Here is a 22,904-nt window from a genome sequence, read left to right as displayed (position 1 = left end):
GAATATATTTGAATTATGCTTTATACTACATAAAAGAAACATGCAGGAAAATTAATATTCGTCTAATTACGAAGAGAGGACAGGCGTAAAAATCTAAAAAATTTCGACTGGTATTGCAAACTGAGCTTCGAGTATCGGAAAATCGGAAAGTAATGTCACGCGATCAAATTGTTATTGCAGTGAGATCGAATCCACTTTTATGGAAGAGTATCATATACGCGCGCGAGAATTCGGTAATACCTCATTAAATATCCCGTGTCTCATTATCTCACCCTTCAGCACCCTTCACGTTGTCTTGAACGTCTCTTGAGCGCATCTGCGCGATCTGAGCGGCGCGAATTCTTCTGTGCAGCGCGCGGCAGGTTTCGGCGTGATTTCGAAAAACGCCCTCGGAGGACGAGGCGGTAGGAGGCAGCCTGCTTCGGAATTTACCACCCTCTTTCTTCCCTCGGGTCGAGAATACCCAGCCGGAATATCCTGGCCGGGAATATCGGCGTACGGTAAAAGAGGCGCTTTCCGCAGGAGAATTCCTCGATACGAATGCCTGCGGGATAAAGGAGGAGGGCAGGATGGAAGAGCAGGGAGAAATGCCCGGCGCCTCGTTTAATTCGCAGCCGACAGCGCGCGCGAGCGAGCTGTTGAACGTCGGGAACACGCCGAGAAGGCAACCTGTTAGAGAGAGGTCCAAAGAGAGCATTGCGAGCTGGTGCTCTGTCGGCCGCGCACTTGGCGAGCGGATAAATTCGTTAATTTCTCGGGAGGAAGGGAGGATGAGAGAAAGAGATAGAGCTGCAGCTCTCCGCGGCCGGCAAGAGATTGATTCGCGATGAATCCGAGGGACGTAATGTTGTTTACGTTGGCGTAACTAGCCGATATTTTTCTCGGCGTCTTCCTTCCTTCCTTCTTTCCTTCCTTTATTTTCCAACTCCGACGATGTCAAACTCTGATGGCGTTTGCGTTAATCCATTACGTCATGGTGTTATTGCGTTTGCTGGAACAGTGGCACATGTTGTTTTTGACGAAATTTGTTGATGAAAGCGGAGAATTTAGAGACAATTTACGAGATGAAGCTTGTTGGCTATGATTTAGTGATATATTTTTGATATTCTGTAGGTAGATCTTAAATTTAATGTAACATCAATATGAAATAGATACAATTTCGAATAAATGTTACAAGTACACGAGGATATTCAAGCGGAATATATCGTATAATATGAACCACGGTAAATGATAATGGCATAGTGATATAATGCTGATGTATAAAGCAATATCGAACAATGCAAAATAATTGTATATGGTTGCTTCAACAATAGCATTTATTTCAGAAGCGAAATGAGTTCAACTTACAACAACAATCATTAATGATTACTAGCACTCGCACGAAATAGTACTCATATCGAAACAAACTTCTTCGATCCAATCGACCAATGTAATATCGTTACAAACCATTAAACTTCCATTTATATAACTATTATCGCAGAAGCAGGAGTAAATTTAGGTCCGATATTATTGAATGCCAAGATTGATAGCAGCAAAACCAAATAGAACTCGTATCGACAAAATATCCTTGGTCTTCGAGAGCAGCAAAATTAATACAACTTGCTAAATATACATCTAAACATCTATTGACAGAAATAGCGACTTAAATAATCACTTAGCTGGGCATCAATAGGATTGAAAACATTCCTATGATTCAAATTGCAAAATTCTGTTTCTCAATCTCTTTTAAACGTGACTTTTAATAATTATTAGCTCCACATCGTTCCAAATTAATTCCACATAGCCAACCGTGACTTACAAATATGTTTCCGATTTTACTCGGGGCTTATTAATATAAATCAATTATATATTGCATCTCTAAACTGCCAATACTTTCTCTTCGAAAAGCCTTAAAATATCTCTTATAAAAATGCACCGTTAATGTCCGCCGGTATGCCGTGATAATGCGAGTATCCAGCAGAGGTAAATCCGTCATGCTCTTATCTGCGTTTGGCGACAGGCATCACGGCGTCGCGACGCGCGCGTGCACTTTTTAGAATTCAGCGGCGCGTCGCGCGTCTCGCGTCGTCTCGCGCGCCAATTATATCCGGTGCATCGGGAGTAATTCCGGCCGCAGCCGCCCGCGCACGTATGCCCGCGCGAACGGGCGCGCATCCGTGCGCGAATAATACCGTCACGTATTACCGTGTGTACGAACGGAGTTGCCCGAGGGGACGACACGTTAATTTGTCTCTTGTCTCCTTGCCGCGCACCGACGTCGCAACGCATCGCGTCGCGACGCGTCGCAGCTCTCCGATCAATTCTCAATGACGTCGTCGGGACGATGCATGATGTGCACTCGCGACGAGCCGTCAACGGTGAGCCATTAGCCGAATTCTCTTTTGTCGATTACATGAGTAATTATTTCGGCCCGTCGAAACGTAATTGAGAACTTGATCGTGGTTCCTGATGTGATTAATCATGCATCATGCAGAGATCCGACGAAGCTAAAATTGATTGGCTTCGATGTTTAAAAATATGTTCCGGTAGCTGCGGAATATAGAGGTTCCTGTGCTTTAATTATGCATCAGATATCAAATAGCGAATAACGTCATAAGATTAATGCAATCAATGCAAAATCTTGTTTGCATTTTTACTACTGAAAAGTTGATTGCTTATTCTATCAATTTGTTCCCATGCACATGTAAGTAAATAACGAAACAAAATGAACATTCAATAAGTGATTGCTTCACGGGAAAATTCTCTTAAATAATATTGTGTGAGATTAATAGATCGTAGCAAGAGAAAGTAGTAAATATTCCTTTAAACTGCGCCTCGTTCTTTCGCGAATATACCGGTTTTAAATATGTATTTGCACCTCTGCTTGACCTACTCTCGAATATTCCTTACTATGTACTCGCATCAAATACAAAAAGATAGTACGCGTGCTCGAGATGAAAATTGCTTTTTCATAAGAAAGAACGTTAGAATCCTGTCGTATCTGCACGCACTAAACTTCGATTTACCATTTCTATTTACGATGTCTTTTATTTGCTACGACAAAAAAAACCCTTTCATTTATTTATTATTACAAGATATTGCCCGAATCTCCACGAAAGTCTCCACGGAGATTTCTCTTTCATGATTCGATAAATAAGAGAAGAAACGCGAAAATCTGAAATTGAGTAAAAACATTGCATGACCATGAAGCTGTTTTACATTTTACACAAGTCTTTTACACAATAAATATCAAAATTAAATGAAAAAACAATTTAATATTAAGTTACTCATTGCAAGTGTAAAAAGCTTCATGCACATATACATGCGCTAAGTAATATAATAATTCTACGCGAGTTACATTTCTAGTAAGAGACTCTTCTACGTCGACAGGGGCAGCTTATTCTCGAAATGCGAGGCAGTAAATTTGCAAGAAAGATAACGAGCGACAGAACGCATGAGTAGCCAAGGAGAGGAAGGAGAGGTCAATGAAACGGGAAGGCGGAAGGAGTTCGTGGCGGAAACGACGAACACGACAATGGCAGTCAATCAAGTGGGCGTGTCGCGCGTGTGGCCGAATCGGTTCAATTATCCGGCACAGGGGCGATCGGCCATGCATCGTTCGCGTTACTGGTCCCGCGTCGAAATCGCTTTCGCATCCACGCGGACGCAGCCAGCCGCGGCGCGGCTGCATCGCGACATCCGTTTCGACGTGCCGCTCGGCTCGGCTCGCGATGCAACTAGGCCAGAGCGTCGTAACAACGTTACCGTAACGGGCTCCCGATTAAGATGTAAATTCGGGGTTAGATCTCCGCTCGACGATTTAACCAGGTAACTGGGCTAATATTAAATAAAATGCAGGCCGAGAGGAAAGCGTGGCGAGCAACGGGACAGGAAACCGGGGAGGGATGAAGAAAAGATAGAAAGGATTTTTTATAATGAAAAACGAAGGGAGAGAAGAGGAACGCAGAATGGGGGTAGGAAAGAGAAAAAGAGAGAGAGAGAGAGAGAGAGAGAGGAAAGGAGAGAGAGAGAGAGAGAGAGAGAGAGAATCGTCAACATAGCTTGCAACGCTTGAAAGCGGGTAATTTTCATTTGAGAAATTGTTATTAAATTCTGCCCCGCGCTGCCTCGGGCGTCAGCCTCTGTCTGCCCTTATCTTCTCCTCATCGTTTTCCGCTTCCCTCCTGCTCCATCCTGTCCGCCGCGCACCGAGCTCACCCCGACCGCGCCTCTTCTCCACCGTCTTTGGCGCGCTACCTCTTGCTGACGTCTTTTCATTTGCTTTAACAGCCCTTTCTCCCGTCCGCACGCGATTGCACGCTGTAATTTTGACGAGTCGCTGTCCCATTTTCCTTCTTTTCTCGCGCGAGGATGACCGCGCACTATGCGTAATTACATAATTTCCCGACCGCGACGGGGCGGGTCGAAGGAAATCTGCACAATTTTTTCACCGTCCTGCACTGGACGTGATACACGCCAAGCCGAGAGCGGGATTTTATCTGCTCTCTCTCTCTCGTCGCGAGAAAAGCGCAATCGTGCAAGCGGCGAATCCTGAATATGAAAATGTCTCATATTATATGGATTATTTTACTTGGAAGTGCGACACGACAAACCACTTAGATCGTGAGGGGCAGAAACGGCAGTCATGGCACAAAAGCACTTGTTTTAATGGTCACGCACGGGCGAGGAGACATTTTCGCGGAATGTTATCTGTGTCAATAAGTTCTCTTCTCGGCCGCTCTCTCGCGGCGAGGACGAAGCGTAAAGTCTGTCGTCGAGGGAGAACGCGCGCCGCTTACACGTACACGTCATATAACAGCGGGAACGTAATTATTTGAGCTCATAAAAGTTATCCACGTAAATTCTCCGCCCGGGCACAAACTTCGCCGCTTCGCCGAGCCGTTTATTACGGCGGAAACGAATTACGGAATACTTACAGCAGTTTGGATCTTCTTCCCTTCGCTCGTGTACACGCTTTGCTCGCTCGCTCGCACGCTCCGCGCGATACACAACGACATACACCGCCGACGCGACGCGCCGTCTGATTACTTGCGAAAATATCTCTCCATCTCTCTCTCCGACCGCTGAATAATTCCAGAGTGAAATAATTTGATGGCCACTAAAAGCTTTGGGAATTTCGCTCGGTGGTGGACGGCGGTTATGCATCGCGGTTATTTACAGTTAATGTAAAGATAATCGAGTTGAACTGATAATTCGACAGCCAACTCATCGCTCCACCATCGAGCTTTCCCTTGCGTTGGAGGAGCAAAGGAAAGGAATCACGATTGCGTTCTCGATCGTGGATTCTTGGAAGAAGGAATCGCCCGTCGCCCGGCGATGTAAAATCCTGAAACGTATCACCGCCGCGGCGATGTAAATCGCGCGGGTAAGCGGCTTGCGACTTAATCGCTAAAAGCGGACGTCCGCGTTTGGTTTCGTCAGGTGGGATCTGCCGGATGACGGGGTGGAATCCCTCTGACGAGAACGCGCTACGAGAACACGATACTCCCGGCTTTCTACGGAGTAATCGGAGCGAGATGCGACTTCCGTTGTGGAATGGAGATGCCTCAACGTTCCTCTCGTCCGCGCAATTCAGAGAGTTCATTTATTCCATCTAATTGGCGGCGACGTTGAACGCACAAATTAGATTCGTGCTAACGTCCGCGGAAGAGATGAACAGAATGAGAATGATACTTTCGTCGAGCGAGCAGCGTTGCATCGCGTCGCGGTATTTCGGTCATCTTCTAATGCATCCGACCGATGCATCTTCCTTTATTGTTTAAATAACTTCTGTATAGAGTTCCTTTCTTCACTGTATCCTTTATTACAGCCGGCGCGCACGTTTGTGCGGCACTCGCGCGCTTTTAAAACAGACGCGCGGAGAGGAAGAGTGCGCGATCTCGAGCCGCTAATGCGCGGCCGTCGTGCATTTTGCAACGGGGGTGCACTCGCGATGAAGCGCGGCCAGACAGCGCGGGTGGAACAACGCGTTGGCGGAATTTCCCAGACAACGGCAAGTAAGTGCTCGCCGGGGCAAACCAGGCAGGAAGAACGATGGGAGGAGGGCAGGGGAGACGATGAAAGTCGGACGGAGAAGCCTCAGAAAAGTGCAAATAAGATTAGGCGCCTCGGAGCCGCGGCGTGGAGTCTCACCTTTCAAGCGCCCAGCGTCTCGAGCGACCCGCGAGAAACAAAAGCAAGCAACGCGGACATGACTCGGCACCCTCCAACCCTCCCTCTTCCATCCCGCCCTCTTTCCGCCCTCAACTTCCGGGTGGCGGAATCGAGCGAGAGCAGACACGGACTAATGCCCATCCGCCGCGGTTCCGGCGAACTTCGCTCGCCCAACGTTAGTTTCCTCGTGTTCACGAATCGATCTTCTCTCTCCAACGCGGCTGCGGCGAAACCGCCGTCCGGCACGGCTGTCGCTCGCGGTTGCAACGCGCGAACGACATACGCGCGATTTATCGGCGCCGCTACGCGCGGATTAGAATGTGCGCGTATTGCATTGACGGAAGCTATAAGCGGATGTACCGTTGGATGTATCCGGACGCATCGAGAGTATTGCATTTCCTCGGAATCCATTTTGACGGATTTGATTCCGGTAGTTCTTTATTTGAGAAGATTATTATTGTTATTGATATTATTATCAGTAAAGATCATTTTCGCGACTTTCATTTATACACTGAGAAAAATGTTTTGATCGTACCAATAAGACGAATATGATAGAATGCATTTTGGTTAAACCAAGCAGAATTTCTAGTTATCACGATAAGATGGATATTTTATAATTCTATAACTAGAACGTTTGATAGGCTGTACTATAGTATAGTCTGGTAATTCCTAAAGGAATTCTGATTTGTTTTTCCAACAGATAAACTGGCTGAACCTATCAGATTTCTAATTAATGCAACCAGATTTTTTTTCAGTGTATTATTATATTATTTCAATATTATTTCACGAGCCATGCGTATATATTCGTCTGCAGTGTGTGCGAAGCGCAAGAGCTTCGTCGCTTTTTCGGTTTTGCTATTCTTTTTGTCCTTTTTCTGTGTGCGCATCTGCGCGTGCAATGACTTACGCGTCGCGAAAGAAACTCTGCGTGCAACAGTCGGGCTGGGCGTTTATTTTCGGAAAACGCTCCACGGTAGCGCAACGTCGTGATAAGCGAATTCCTCGGCGATTTGTGTGTGCAGCAGCTGCCGTGTCACCGAAATAGATGGAAAGGGAGAGAAAAGAGCGCATCACGATTCTTGACCGAGGGTAACTCCAAGTCACGGGCGAAGAATGCAATTATTATTTTCGCTTATTGCAACCACGGCCGTTTAGCGTGTCTCCTCGCCGAGAAGCGAAAGTTGTCTCGTGCATGCGCGTATCGGTTTTCAAAGTCGTCCACGGACGGTCGTTCAATTATCGGTTTCCAATAAAATTGCGGTGATATATTACATTGCGCGATATCTATTATGACTAGACTACACACATCGCTTATTCTAATTTTATAGCCAACTTACGATATATTTGTCGTAAGTCGTGCCGTGATGAATAACTCGCTGGTGATTTCACGCTAAGCTCGATAAAAATATGTAAAAAGTCGATTGATTCACGGAGTAATTTCTTTGTCTTATCTTGTCGTTATCTTGTTTTTGTCTTAAATTTGACTAAAGAAATTTACTACGCATTTATACTTTAAATTTATTTATTCTATCAAATCAGCGAAGTTTATTTCGTAGTATTTTTGCTTACATCAAGAAATCGATAGAAAGTAATTTTGCAGCAGTTGCAGCGTTTAATATGTATCATTAAATATTTTAGTAATCAGAATTCGATTTAAATTAATATTGAAATACAGTCTTATTGAAAATGAAAGTTTTGTTTACAGAATTCAATCCTTAAGTTAATCCAATCATTAAGTTCTGTGGTTTGATTCGTTAAAATACTTTACTTCATTTGCTTATATCTTGAAAAATTCGATACTGCTTCCATCTTAAAACAACGCAGGGAGTCAGCTCTTTATTTTTAAATTTACTAGTTTTACAAAATGTGCCGATAGTTATTTGATAAACTTTCCATATCAATTTCTTCGGTATAACGAGTATTTTACGCTAATTAATTTACGATAAGGAGAAAGATACAGATAGTATGTTCTCTGCAATGCAACTAACACAGATATTCCTCTAAAAACTCTTAAATATGCGAGATATTTCGATATTGCACCGTGACACACTTGCGCGAACACACGTTCGTTCTGAAATCGATCCCACAGATAAAGGGACAGCCGAGGTTGCACATGAGGGATGAGTGCGGCGCCATTTCTCGTCACTATTCCCCGCAATTTAACACGCGACTACGATTGCAGCGCGTGACGGCCGTCAATTTTCGTTCGCCGGCAATTTACCTCCAGCGAATTTAAAACTCATCGTGAACAGCTCAATTTTCGAACTTTCCGACGCGGATTAGCGCGATAATTTTGCGAGCCTTCTCGAATCTTCTGCTTTTTTTTCTTCTCTTTCGCGTTATGTCTTTTTTTTATGTTTCGATACATTTCAATTATTCTCTGTGCAATACTGCAAATTTGTCAATCGCATTCTTGTCAATTCTCGTCATTCTCGATTTATCCTGAAGCGCAGTGCGCGTGCACGCGCGTCGCGATTCGCGCAAAGCGAATAACTCACAAATAATTTTCGCAATTACTGCAACACGTAGGAAAAACGTACGTTACATTCACGAAATATGTTGCAGCGCATTTCGACCGATACGTTCGATCGCTAATGCAGTTGGTTGATTCTGTGTCGATGGCACAGAATCGTAAACATGGCTGTAAACAAAGGGCTTGCCGTCACAAAGGGCTCCGTTCACTGCCGAATGCAAGGTGCGAATATGAACCATTGAATTTTCTGTCAACAGATGGTGCGCTTTTTATCGCGTCGGCTGGCAGGGATAGCGTGCGCTCGCCCGATATTTCGTTCCATCGGTGACGGTTCTCGCCGATACGCGCTCGGAAAGTCTGGACGCGGGAGATTTTCCGTGGCCCTCCTTTGTGCCCTTTGTTCCACCGTGACACGCTTACAGCAGCAGTCCTCCGGAGTTTACTCGTTACAACGCGCGGACGTGCTTCGTGTCGGTCGTGATTTAAGTCATTCGATTCCGGCGATGTCACATCGCGCACCCGACGCGCATTATTGCAGCATGGGAGTATCGATAATCGATGCCGATGGTCCGAGTGGAGCGTACCGCGTTTAACGAATATCCGGCGTCTCAGGCGCCGGTACCGCATGTCGGGGTTTACTTTTCCCCTTTGAGTAAAGTTATCGATGCAGAACGGAGTCGGATCGAATCGCATAGCGTCACGTCGCGCGACTTATGGCGCTTTGGGTGCTAGATGCGTTGACAAAGCGATTTGCCTCTTGTTACCTTCGTCACGTACGCGGCCAAGGTGCTCGCTAAGTTGCTAGAAGACCGAAGAAAGCTCGGGTAGGGTAGGATACGCACCGGGGGTGGAGAACGAGTTTCCGAGTCTTGCACCAGCGCACTGCACTGCACCGCGCCGCACCGTCCCTTACCCTTGCAGCCCCCGCTGTTTACCGAGCACGTAAGCGACGCCGGCGCCTTTACGACGTGCCAAAAATAGTGTGGAGGGTGTGACATTCGTATATCTCGCCTGATAACGCCTGCAGGGAATAGCAATACGCTTTCCGCAAGACGCATCCCCGAAATGCACCCGCGCGTGTGCCGACTCGTTGCTGCATCCCCTATTCAAACTTGCGTCTTGCGTTCCGCGCGATTTTGTGCATTAGCTTCTTATTAACTCGCGTAAAGCGTGAGCGCAATTTCCCGAATTGTTATAAATCTGTTCTTCGGAAGAGGTTTAATTACTTTTTAATTCGCTCCAAACTGCAAGTTTCGTAACTCCTCCGAGATTTATTTATGAAGTACCTGACCTGGTTTGCAATATGACTTCCTTGCAGCCCATTTGTGTTCTTTCGGAAAGTTCTCTCATGTATCACTCACGACATGATCGCAATTTTTTTCCTTGAACAGGATGTTCGATATTTAAACTAATTAAGTACAACAAACTAAATATTCCATTGAAAAAAGAATATAAGAATATCGAATGTGACTTGCATAAATCGTATATTGGAGTTCTAGATATCTTATATACTTTTTACATGTTACATATAACTAGTAATTTATATAATTAGTAACAAGCAATTTTAATAATACATGGCATGTATTTGTTAATGCAACTAATATTTAGCGCGAAGCGAATGATTTTAAATTATATATAATTCCTCTTAATTATTACATTAATTATCGTTCCCTGGCTGGTAGCCAGTCTTCGAAAATCGAATATTAGCGGATATCGTATATTAGCCACACATTAACGGAAGAGAATACGGTCTCGCTTGAAAACGACCGCAGCGAAAAACGATCGTTTACGTTAGCGCGGGAATCGATGGCTCGACTATATAGAATTTACGCAGGCGAATTGCTATTACGCGCGTTAAGCGAGATATGAGCATGCACTCCGAACTAGAAAAAGCGCGCTCGTTTGTGCCAGCAATAATAAAGTTCGTTGTGCGCGCCCGGCAAGAAAAAGGACCACTGTACGTGCCTCTGACTGCCCGTCGCGGCCAACGAAAATCGAAATAATTTTTAAGGGAGAAACAAAAAGCTACACCCCGCACACCGGCGCTCGTAGTAATAACAGCGTGGCGCTGTCGGGTGAATCGAGCCGCGAGTATCGGAAAACGCTAAATATCGTTCGCGTTCCCGTACTTCCGTTCCGTGTCATTCATTTTATTTGATACTGAGCGCGAATCGCGCGAGCGAGTGCAGTAAGCGGCGAGTACGGAAAAATCGCGGCCGCGTCCGGACCGGATTTGAAGCTCGTGACGACATTTTCCGCTATTTCCGTTCCGCTATTTTCCCTGATTGACATTCCCAATTATGTCAATGTTTATTAACGAACAAATGCTCATGACGAATTGGACGAGTTTTCCTCGATTTTGTTATGATATTTAAAGTTTTGGAATAATGGAACAGATCGCACGCAAGATCTGTTGGAATTATTTATATCAGTGTTTGTGCCGCCAACGAATATTTATCGTGACGCATTATCAAACTGCAACTTTTAGATAACTAAAAGTTGAAGGTATTAATCGATTAATCGAGTAACGCTGTTATATGATAAACGAACTCAACAAGAGCGGAGGGAAGCTGGGGAGGAATGCGAGATCGAAAATGGAATGAATTATTTTATTCGCAGCGATGAATAATGGTAATGTCAAGATAATTGTAACAGCGCGGGGGATATTCATCGACACATTTTGACGTTATATTGAAAATACGAGCACAAAACTTTCGGGGGATATTATGTAAATACGAAGGAAATTGCTGCGACGCTGGTTACGTGCAATTTCTCGCGGTGAATCGAGCGATTATTGATCACGGCGCTGAATCGAGCGGATTGGACGTAACCGATAGAAATCCAAGATTTAACTCGGACCAATCCCGATTCTATCTATCACGCCATCATTTCGATATCCCGCGTTTAACCCTAGCGCACTTGGTTTACAGTCGTAACTTCCTGACTATGCGGACTGCGAGAATACGAAAGGAAGAGGCAAGAGCGGTAACGAGCAACTCGCACTCTCGGAGCTTCGCCGACGAGATTATGCCGGGTGAAATTGCACGAGGCGATAAATTCGCGCGCGGGGGGTGGGAGAGGTTGGAGGGCGGGCGCTTGCGCTTGCGCTCGCGGGTATTAATCGCTACGTCGTTATGAAATAGGAAATTAAGCGTCACGATCGATGGAAATCGGACGTCATCGGCGGAACGGGCGCCTCGATATTTTTCAATATCCCGTAATTTCTGAAGAGTCCACTCGCTCTCGCGTGCACCGTCGCCGACCGTCCGCGATACCGCCGTTTTCTATAATTCCCTCGAACGCGTAAATCACCGCGGCATTACCGTTATCGGAAACCCGGGGCCCGATTAATCACACCCCAGAAAATCCTGTTTTTCCTCGCCGCGTAGTAGAATTCGCCGATGAAATATTCATGCGCGCTTTAAACAGCTGATTTTGCGCGATTTAAACGCGACGCGTCCGTTTAACGGGGAGCGGCGGAGAGTTTCGCGATGCGCTCATTCGCGTTCGTTTCTTCCTTTTCTTTTTGCCCTCCCGTCTCCGCCCTTTTCCTCAACGTTATTCCTTCTGGTCTCGTTCGATCGGATTCTGATGCAGCGTCTCTGCGGCTGTCGTCGTGGTCTCGTCTCACGTCTACTCGTACACGGGATCGCGGGAGTGTGTGCCAGTTAAAATATTCGCTATGAATAGTAATCGGACAGCGCGCCGATATTCCGCGCGCCGCGTAAATATATTATAGGTATTATACGGCAATATTTGTTAACCAAATCCCGATTCGCCGTATTTACCGTTACTGGGTATTTTTTTTCTCCTCCCCTTGCCCGTGTCGCCCTGCCTCGGTCGCCGAGCATTTTACGCGACCAGCCCAATAAATATACGGCTAACGATGTACAACGTGCGCGCGGATAGAGCGCAGCGAGCGCGTTATGACCCCGCGGCGGACGATTTCAGGTGGAAATGCAGCAATCTGCAAAGTCTATTACGTCGTTAATCGCGGATGTTATTTTCGTTTCCGCCGTCGACGTCGCGTCGGGACGTTTATTTGGCCGCTGGCGCGCCGCCGGCCCTTCGACAGCGTATAAATCAATCCCCGCGCGATCGCATAAATCTTTGTGGTCGCGCAACCTATGCGCGCCCACGCGCGCACAAACACAGATTCATATATGTAGACACGCACACCGACACGCGCGTTGCAGCGTGTTTAATGATCTGTGATCGTATTTTTCAAACATCGACCATCGGATAGAGCGCACTTGACGTATCGGATATTCTTAACGTTAAAAGCTGTCGGAGTGATCCGTTGTTCGTACGATGACTGATTCACCTGTAAAGCGCGTTTTATGTAACGTCATCCCGAAAGTCCAGTAGGCATGTACGAGTATGACGTATTTCAAATAAATCACTGTCCGCGCACATCGATGTGAAACCGACAAATACCAAAGTGCGGAGTACGTCAATGTGGCGCAATTGTAATATAATAACTGTCGCCGAAATATGTCATTTGGGACTGAAATTGCCAATTATTATCTCTTCTTGACATCAGCATGTTAATATGCATTGAAAATATGCGTCACATATTTTAATATTATTTTTATTTTACTACAATGTTCTGTGTAGGTATTAATCTTTGTTAACATATTATATTAATCCTTATTAAATAATACATTCTGTAACATGCGCACGTGTCTACGACACCCGACTGTGCAACTTGCAGAACGAATTAGGCTTCCCTTGCCCCCGGAAAAGTGCTGCGTTTCACGATCGGCGAGCTCGCATAAGCATCGGTCCACCTGCATCCGCGAAGCTCTAATAATTCTTCAATGCCTTTTGAAGCATGCGTAGCCCGGATCGTTACGCGAGAAAGCCGCGCTGAGGTACGCCTGCTAGGGGACTATTACATTATATTCGGGATTTACTATCGCTTCTTTGTCAGCATTCGCGAAATGGACGAGGTGTGTGCGGCAGGGCCGGGATTATTCGCGAAGAATGGAGAAAGGTGGAGCCGCCGCGATGGAAAACCGGCGCGCCACGCCAGTTGATATTCCCGGATGGAAAGTAGTCGGCTCGCGTTCACGACAGAAGACGCGATTCAACCCAGCTGAATGAAAGCCATTGGCTCCCAAACTTTTTTAAAGGTTCCCTCTTCCACTCCCGCAACCCTTTATTCCTGCAAGCCCTTTCCTCCGGGCTCGTGATGATCTGTCGAAGAAAGGAGCTCCGCATTGAAACGGCCTTCTTGCGTGGGGCAATTGTAAAATGCTCGCCAGATCTTTATAATAACGCGCCACATGAGCGTAATGGTTGCAAATCACATTGTGCTCTTGATAACAGCGGAATTCAAATAATACGCTTGCAAAGCGCCTCCAAAGCTTGCGGTGTTTTGGTAATGTACACAAGAGAAGCTTAATTTGCCACAAAGATAAATGTATATCCCAAGATACATTTTGTAAATCTGCATAGTGTGCTGTATTTTGCGACAATTAGGAATTCTCCGCAAGCGTCTTCGTGGTAGATGTTTTTCGCCGGATCTGTAGATTCAGTCAACCACGACGTGGCTGGCTGCAGTAGCATTAGGCTCGTCGCGTTTGGACGGAAGCTGGAAGTTTGCCGCCGAACTTGGCGAACCGTCGTTGCATGGAGCGTCCGTCGCCTTTGAGGCGTGAAAACCGGCATGAACAACGGGACTGCATTGCAAGAGGAAGACGAAACGAGATAAGACACGCGACGTCTACGTCGTCCGTGAGAAGAACAAAGAGCAACCGTAAACCACAGGGGATGATGCACAGAGACGGCGAGCAGAGAAGCGACGAGGGTTGGAGACGGAACGGCTCGCTCTGCCGAAGGAAAACTTCTGTCGGTCGTCCGCAGCACGCGGACTTTCCGCGAAATTTAACCGCATTTTCGCGCTTGTTCGCCGAGCAGACTTGTAAATTGCCTGCATACGCTTCGTCGCACGTTCTTCCTAATCTTCGCGCGCAACGTTCCTACTTCATTTTTATTTACAACGTCATACATCGATAGTATCGAGCGAAACTTGTAAGCGACTCCGTAGGGATCTATCCGCATTCTCATTCCTCGTGGGAGTGTCGCGAACATGTCGGGAGTTCCATTTGGAAAAAGTCTCGCAAACTTGGCGCGCGACACTCGCGCGCTCATTGCCTTTCGATGGTCCTTCCGCGGATGTAGAGCGCGCATTGAATGGTGATTTTATAGGTCGCAGTCGGAAGGCGCTCTTAAAAACTCTTTCCTTTCGCCTTTCCTCGCTCGGAAACTTTTCACTCTTGCGATAGCACGTTAAATGAGAAAGGCGTGTTATCAGAGCCGGAAGCTGACGTATTGGCGGAGAGCAAACCTTTATTCCGCCACGAATGAGTTATGTTTCGATATGGTACCTCTTTCTTTCGTGTATTTCCGATTTTCATATTGCGTTGCGTATCACGAAATGAGAGAGGAAATTTGTATTACATTTCTGCAATAAACTTTTACATAATCTTTGTGAATAATCTCGTCACTGTAAATTCTAAGAGGAAAGAGGTTTCTATTATTTTGTCCTTTTTTAAATTTTTCTTTTATATACACTAAAGAAATTTGCAGATGTAGAATGATATTTTACAATTATATAGTTTGCCATATACGAAATAATTATTCAGCAAAAGATAAAAAAAGTTATATTATCTGTTATAAAATAATTATAACGAAGAGAAGCGCTTGTTTTATTATATTTTTCAATGTCCGAGATTAAGGCCGGTATTCATAGTCGAATCTTATATTTAAGACCGTCTTAAGTTTATCTGAAGATGCTGTATGGATCATTTCATTGGCTATGGAGTATCTGAAGATACACTTAAGATGGTCTTAAATATAAGATTCGACAATGAATACCGGCCTAACACGCAATTCCTAATACAGCCTTGTTTTGTTTCCACTTTATTGAGAAGCAGCGATGTTTCTGTTCTCATAATAATTTTCATTTCTCCGCATCTTGAAAAGAAGAAAAAAATAAGATTCTCGAGGACGGAAGTCAACGATGGGCGCTTACAGAATCTGAGAAAGTTGACTACTGGCTTTATTTATTATGTATATTTCTTGCAAAGTAAAGGTCCGTCTTTTTATCTCTGTATTGATCGCTCGAGTTTCTTCCATCGAAGACGAGTTAATTGTAAAAAGTCTTCTCCGATAATATCTGCGAGAAAGTTCGCGGCAATTACCCGTCTCTCCCTCCATCTGATTCCAGGTGGAGTTCCAAAGTCGCCGGAGCGATCTTTGCTTACTCCTTCGTTTCTTCTTCCACTATCACGTTTCCTTTTTGCCATTAGCTAGTTCATCTCCGATCAACTAATTTACCGGTAATAATTCTGTGAATTTGTATTATGAGCAGCTGTAATCAAGTAATCAACGAATAAACATCCTTTTACATTACAGAGTGATAATTTTATACATCATTCAGAAATCTTGAACGTTGTAGTTAATCAAACATTAATAATTTATATGTACACGTAAAAACTACAGAAGTGAATTTAGTCGTGCAAATAATGTTTGGTAGACATCGCGCTGCGCCATTGTAGATTCCAAGATATTTGAATTAACAGAAAAAGTGAGCATAGAAAGAATACGAAATGCAGGAACGTCGTAAGGAAAGATTTCGTTAGCACATCCGTTTTTATTCTGCAACGGCACGGTTTTTCCTTGAATCTTTACCTTTCCTTATAGCGCCTTTATTGAAACTACGTTGTTATTTCAGACAGTCGGAGATAACTTTCATTTACATTGAAATTTGCATTCTTTTCATTTGCATCCCGAGGTAGCGGTGGATCCGAATAAAAAATACAATAAGCGAGAAAGCAGAGTGCATTTTCGACACCTTCAAGTCGAAAGTCGCGTTATAAATGAATTTCGTTTCAGCAGCAAAGTGCCTTATGTCACGGCGTCAGCACAAACTGCTGGATAATACCGCTTTAACTTTGATGTCATATTCAGCTTTTTAACGACCCGCTTAATAGCGTTACCCATAAGCGCATGTGTATCGCGAGCGAAACGCGTTTAAGCTTTACACCGTAAAAGGATATGAGTGTCGCGGTTAAATTGTTGCCTTTAAAGAAATTAAGAAACAATTGCTTGCATAAATATGAAATTATCGCGTATTATCTTATAATTAGTTTCACAAATTTAATATCACATAGTAATTTCCGTGTGCTTGTCTTTAAAAGATTATAATGTTTATCAAAAAAATCTTTTAAAATCACTGATTGGCGTATCAATCATGTAAAGTAAAAAGTACATTTCTTGCGCGATCGTGGTGCCTCTTCAGACTTTTCCCCCTCTTCTGTCTTTGATTTCTCTTCGATTTTTCTTCGGTCCATCGCAGGTAACTTCTTCGAATTTGCATTCGAGATGATCGCAAGAACTCTGACGATGAAGAGTCATCGTGGGTATTAAGTTTTTCCGACAATTTGCGTATCCGGGAAACGAGGAATCTACAATTCGGGAAGCTAATTTGCTCTGGATCGGAATTAATTGAGCTAAGCAATCCTCCTTGTTTAATATGTTATGTAACACACATGTAATAAATGAAAGAAATATTGCGCATAATAGAAAACAAATTTTCTTTTTTTATTTGAATCAATAATTAATGAAATATTCCTAAATGCGAAATCCAGACTAGTTTCGAGAGACATTCTTGGAAAATATCACACTTAAACAAACGATGCTGTTTGCCATCGCGGAAAATCGCGATGAGAGAATTTCGCGGTTCAACCAAAGGTTTAAGCCGCATCGCGCTGCACCTATACTGTACGGTCTCATCGGGGACAAGCTTTCCTTCGAGAAGTAACTATCGAATGGGACTTGGCTCGCTTCCATTACGTCCGTAACGACGTGTTCGCGCGACTTCACCTCGTTATTTCCCGACGTTTGCCTCGTCGTTGAGGAATCTACGGCGAGGAGGAGACTGGCGCGACGGGATTCGAAACGGCGGACAACGGTCGTGATACCGCTCTCCAATTTGCGAACTCGAACTCGAACTCGTTGGACCTCCTCACTCGGAAGACACGACAGAAGTTTCCCCCGGGTATCTATTAATAGCTCCCGTGTCTACCGACATCGTGTTCTCGTCGCATCGGCCGAACTTTATAAACGCACGACGGAAATGCTCGTCGCGAGCGACATTCGCGGCTTGTTTAGACGCTCTGCGAAGTGTTTCGCATTCGCTAGGCGCAATCGATGTCGTACGCCGCGACGCGTCACAATGTCAGAAGCGGAAGACGACGTCGGAGACGCCTCGCTCGTGCCGGCGGCGATGGCGGCCTCATTTCCGTGTACGTCGTTCTATCGACGTTTTCGAGCGCAAAGATGCTTTTGCTTGCGTGAGCAAACGATGCGCGCGCGTTACCACTACTTTCACAAGCGACGAAAAACATATCGTCGATTAGTGTATCGCGAGGATCGAGATACAACACTCATTTTTAATCAGCTGTCTTTCATAGTTACGTCAAACAGAATGTCAAAATTTTTACTGCGTGTCAAAACTTCTCATATGCAATTCGTAGGAATACGAAAATTCCTGTATTTAAAAATTCTAAATAACTTGTTGTTCTAGCATTTAACTGGTAAAATTGAAAACACACGTCAGCGAAAATTTATACAAATGGAGAACTTTAGTTAACAACAAAATATAAACTGTCTAACAATATTTTTCGACATTGATCCCGCGGTGATCAACATTCGCTAAACTGTATTACAAATACGGTAATGTCGCGCGACATATTATACCGTATTTGCGAAACATTTTAGCGAGTATTGATCACCGGGATCAATATCGGAAAATATATTGCTAGATAGTCTGTATTATATGTACTAATAGAATCGTCGCGCGTGGAATCGTTCGCAATTCGCGTGCGTCGATTCTATTAGTACACAAAATTTTTTATTCCACTGCTTTACGATGTGTGAATGGCCGTGTTATCCATCGATTTCTCGTATATGCATTACGCTCTCCACGCCATCCCCTTATTTTTACCATCCTTACGTGCTCATCCGCCTTTTTCTCCTGCCGCGGCGTTCGCCGCCGGTGCAATTCCCTCTGCGGCGCTAAATGTGTAAGCGATAAAAGTATCTCTGTCGAGAGGAAAATGCGTCGTTTTATGTACCGTCTGCATTTCCTTAAGGTCCAACTAGATACTCGTAAAGTCGCGAAACATTTGCGGAAGAGGATCTCTGCCCGAGTTCGAGAGGAGAAACGTCTGCGTTCGCCACTTGGAGGCACGGAGAAGGCAAATCGCGAAATTCTGAACCGGACTAACAATAAGAGCGACCGTGTTTTATCACATGAAATCGTGAGATTTTAGGCGGATTGAGTAATTGGATTGACTAATAAAGTGTAATAAAATCGTTGCTGCTTTTGCGAATTCTTATTTGAGAAAAGGAAAACGACAAAACGGCCTTAAATACCAGAGTGATACGACTATGAGACTACGAGACGTTACGAATATGTCTATCTTTGATCACTGCTTCAATTTCACCCTTTCGCGACTGCGAATCCGATACGGCAAAGTGCACGTGCGCGTATCAATTTTCGCGTGACACGGTCTCGCGGAAAATCGAGTGTCAGCACGATAATTACCGTTAAACGGTGGATGATGAGTGCGCAAACGGGAATACGAAATACGGTCTCGTGTGTTCGGCCGCCGTCGTTGCCTCATTAATAACGTCAGTCACTCGTGGCAGCGGTGATTTAACGGGATCGCATGGGCAACACGACAATCCGCTTCCCTTTCCCTTTTGTAGAAATCAACGAGCTTTTCCGCGAAAAGAGAGAATAACGAGACTGGATGTCGATTCTAAGCTCGCGAGATTGCGATTCGCGGAGACGCGCTCTCGTCATTCGGGGACCATCGGCGACCACTTGCGACCGATAGCGGCGAAATTAAGCTCGGTGCTTATTTACGCGCTGCAATTGACGGTAACAGAACCGCGCTGGCTGTTATTAAGCACCAGCTGGAGAAATTTCCTAGCCGGTGCGGGTAACTACAAGCGGAAGCGTGCTCACGGTATAATCTTAAGTGGAAAGCAATGCTGCCCCATTACGCGGTGGCTTGCGCTTTAATTAATCTTTCACTGGTATCGGAAACTTGCAGCTAAATCTGAAAGTATCCGCCGCCGCTCGTACATAAATAAAATGGCCTCCGACAGCGGCTGTAATGCTGACCAGATAAGGGCTGGCACAGCCTTCCTTATGTGCATTCGAGTTCTAGAAAAATTGTATCGGAAGAAGTATCTCTTAGCCGCGCTTACTGTTGTATCAAATGGAAGAGATACATCGCCGGGAGAGAAAAAAAACGGAAATCGCCGCAGCAATTGCTACAAACCTTATTAATTCGTATGCGAGTACGATAGTGCTCCGAGTGAATCAAAAATTTTTCTTTGAGCTGCCACCATGATGTGTATTCGCGCTAGTACGAAAGTCAGCTCCGCTTTATCGCTCAGAGATAACCCGAAGCTCAAAAATCGCGGCCGGTGGGATCGATCCGGCGCCTCTCGTCCCACGTGCGGTCGTAATTCACGAGACGAGAAGCTTGCGTCTGCTCTGGCAATTGTACCCTCCTCAGTTCGCGAAAACGGATTCCCACTTGGCACGGTCGGCCGGATACCGGCGCACCGATTATGCAAAACGATCGAACGTAACGATAACAATTAGATGGAAGTGCTCGGAGGTGCTGGTTGGTTCGCCCGCGCGAAGATCGCATCCCTCTTTTCTCGGGAAGCTTTCGACGCCGCGGGGGGTTGATTTCCGGTTTGGCACTGTAAGGGTTTTCGCGCATTCGGTACGGAGTCCTGGTTGCTGCGTTCGTTTTATTTCTCTCTCTCTCTCTCTCTCCTCTCTTTTTCTCTCACTCTCTTCCTTGGCCGAGCTTCAGAAAATTCACGGAAACCGTAAGCTTTGCTTGGCAAGTGAATCAATCACTTGGTATCTCTCGAACGCCGGGCCTACGCGCGGACGCCACCGTTCCAAACGATTTGTTTGCTGCAGAGATTTCGTACCGGATCTGTAACGTGGCTCGCCGCCAGAATGAACCTTTTCTGATGGCTCCATACTTGGCACTTGCATGGAGGATACATCAGTCGTTAAGGGTACGGCGAACAGCCGTCTTATCACCTCTATGGTGATTGCTGCTGTTCTTTATTCACACGAGGCGTTTTATTAGAGTTCGGAATGAGAAACGTGAAATTATTATAATTTCACAAGTGGTCCATAAAAGCATTAAACATAAATTCTTAATAATATAATAGTAATGAATTCTTACTATCGCCAGTTCACATTGCTATTTCGCCGAACGTGCGAAATTCATTTCAGACTTAATTATATTCACCGATAGAGCGAGTCATGCATTTCCAGAATTATTCAGAGACGGAGAACCGCCTGCTCCCTCGAATGCGCTCGTGCTTCGACGCACTATCGATCCCTCGGAATAATATCCATAGTGCTGCTCGGAAGAGCAGCCCACGCCATCGACAACAGTGTTTACCGGCGGAAACCCTCCAATCAGTGCGCACCCTCCTCGCCCGACGTTCGCCGCAGGTCGCACTCGATCGTACGAGAGGGTTGCCAGGGGGTTGCAGCGGTAATTCATCTTCTCCGTTTTCATTGTCGTACGCATTTTTTGGGGCGCGCGACGTTCGCACCGCGTAAGTACCGTCCGATTTAATTTGCATAGTCCTCGCATGCGATCTTCCCCCAACCCTCACGTGCATCCCCTCGGATGTCCGTGGCAACGGATCGTTGCCGGATCTTGTGTGTAACAACGTTACGCCCGCGTAATCATCGGGATCGCGCGCGCCTCGTGGAACGCGTTACCGCAGAATTAATCAGTCTCTATCTATATTAGAAGGCATGCTCTGCGGTCAGATTAGAATCCCGTGCGGATCCCGTTACGTGGACGGACGGCGGCGCCCGTTAATGGAGCCCGATCGCGTCGGTCGCGCGATCCGCGTACCGGCGATCCGCGATCGTCCGCTAATTCGCCACATAGAGGAAGAGAGAGAGAGAGAGAGAGAGAGAGAAGGAAGGAGGCAAGGAGAGCGGAAGCAGGACTGATGATCATGTCATGATGACAATAACGAGCTTCAAATAGATGCGGCGACATGATGCCTCGTCGCACGAGTGCAGCTTATCAATTATATATTCCCGTTCTCGATGTAAATCTGTTGTTTGCCCGATACGCATTAGCGGGATAATCGATGTTCTCGTGGTGATTTAGCGAACGGTTGACCCCATTGTTCATTTCTCGCCGCAGAAGTCACATTTCATCTCGCGTCCGTTTATTCGCACGAGACGCGTCATCCGTGCAGGATTCCTTGAAGTGACGTGCTTCGCATTGCGCAGATTAGATTGTAATTTAAAGTTTAATTAAGATGAGTCGCGTGTGCCACGGCGGGAACGGCTGCTTGAGGTAACGGCGCAGGTTTGTCGCTGAAGAAGGATTAAAACATTTGACACGAGAGACGCGGTGTTGACTTGCGACTGTAAGGAACGGAGCTCTCTTTCTCTCCCTTTTCTCCGCTTTCCGTGTATATGGTAAAAATTGCTGGTCCCGTAACACATGTGACTGCGGCTGCTCGGTTTGCAATACGGTTCAGCGGATATCACAACAGCAACGCGAAAGACACCGACCGTGACTTTCTAATTTCAGATTTTTATGAGGTTTGTCGTGCATGCCTGACATCTGCACTCAGCGGAGAAAATGCAGGATATTTACTGAGGAAGCAAACACCGGGCGCACCAAGCACGAAAATGCAAGGAGCATCGCAAACAATGTGCCGTTCCACTTACAAAAAGGAAAATTGTCGGCGCACGAGCCTTTTTTTCTCTTTGCGCGTTTGGAAAAATATTTTAGCTTTAGTTTAAAGAAGAGATAAGCGAAGAGCGAGATTCAAATAGAGCTGGCTGAAAAGGAAATTAAGAGGAAAAGGGAAAGAATGAAAAGTAGAGTAACATGACAATTAACAGCACAACAGACTAGAAAACACAGGCAGACAGGATACGATAAGAGAATCCCTGAAAAGGGAATTTCTGAAGAAGAGAGGGGAAACAATTCGCGCGGAGTTTTCTCGCTTTGATCCCGCATTGCCGGATAGTTGACGCCATTGTCGGGTTGTGAGGAGATTTCTGTATAAATCCTTTTCCTACTTTTCCTCTTTCTTTGTGTCAAGATTATTTCATCGCGACCGCGAAGTCTCGATGTTATCGTACGCACATCCCAAATATGGGAGCCGTAATTTACCT

General features: G+C 45.5%; 1 protein-coding gene and 1 long non-coding RNA gene across 5 annotated transcripts in view; one reads left to right on the top strand and one right to left on the bottom strand.

Moving 5' to 3' along the window:
* The window catches only part of LOC105282464 (hemicentin-2), a 326,396-nt gene that overhangs the window by 153,895 nt on the left and 149,597 nt on the right, over positions 1-22,904 (top strand). The gene's annotated exons all lie outside the window — the stretch shown is intronic.
* LOC105282463 overlaps positions 1-22,904 on the bottom strand; it is a 270,589-nt gene that overhangs the window by 100,104 nt on the left and 147,581 nt on the right. The gene's annotated exons all lie outside the window — the stretch shown is intronic.

Source organism: Ooceraea biroi, chromosome 2, assembly GCF_003672135.1.
Source record: "Ooceraea biroi isolate clonal line C1 chromosome 2, Obir_v5.4, whole genome shotgun sequence".
Taxonomy (NCBI): Eukaryota; Metazoa; Arthropoda; class Insecta; order Hymenoptera; family Formicidae; genus Ooceraea; species Ooceraea biroi.
Note: the sequence above shows the minus strand (reverse complement) of the source record. Positions and strands in the feature narration are given on the sequence as shown.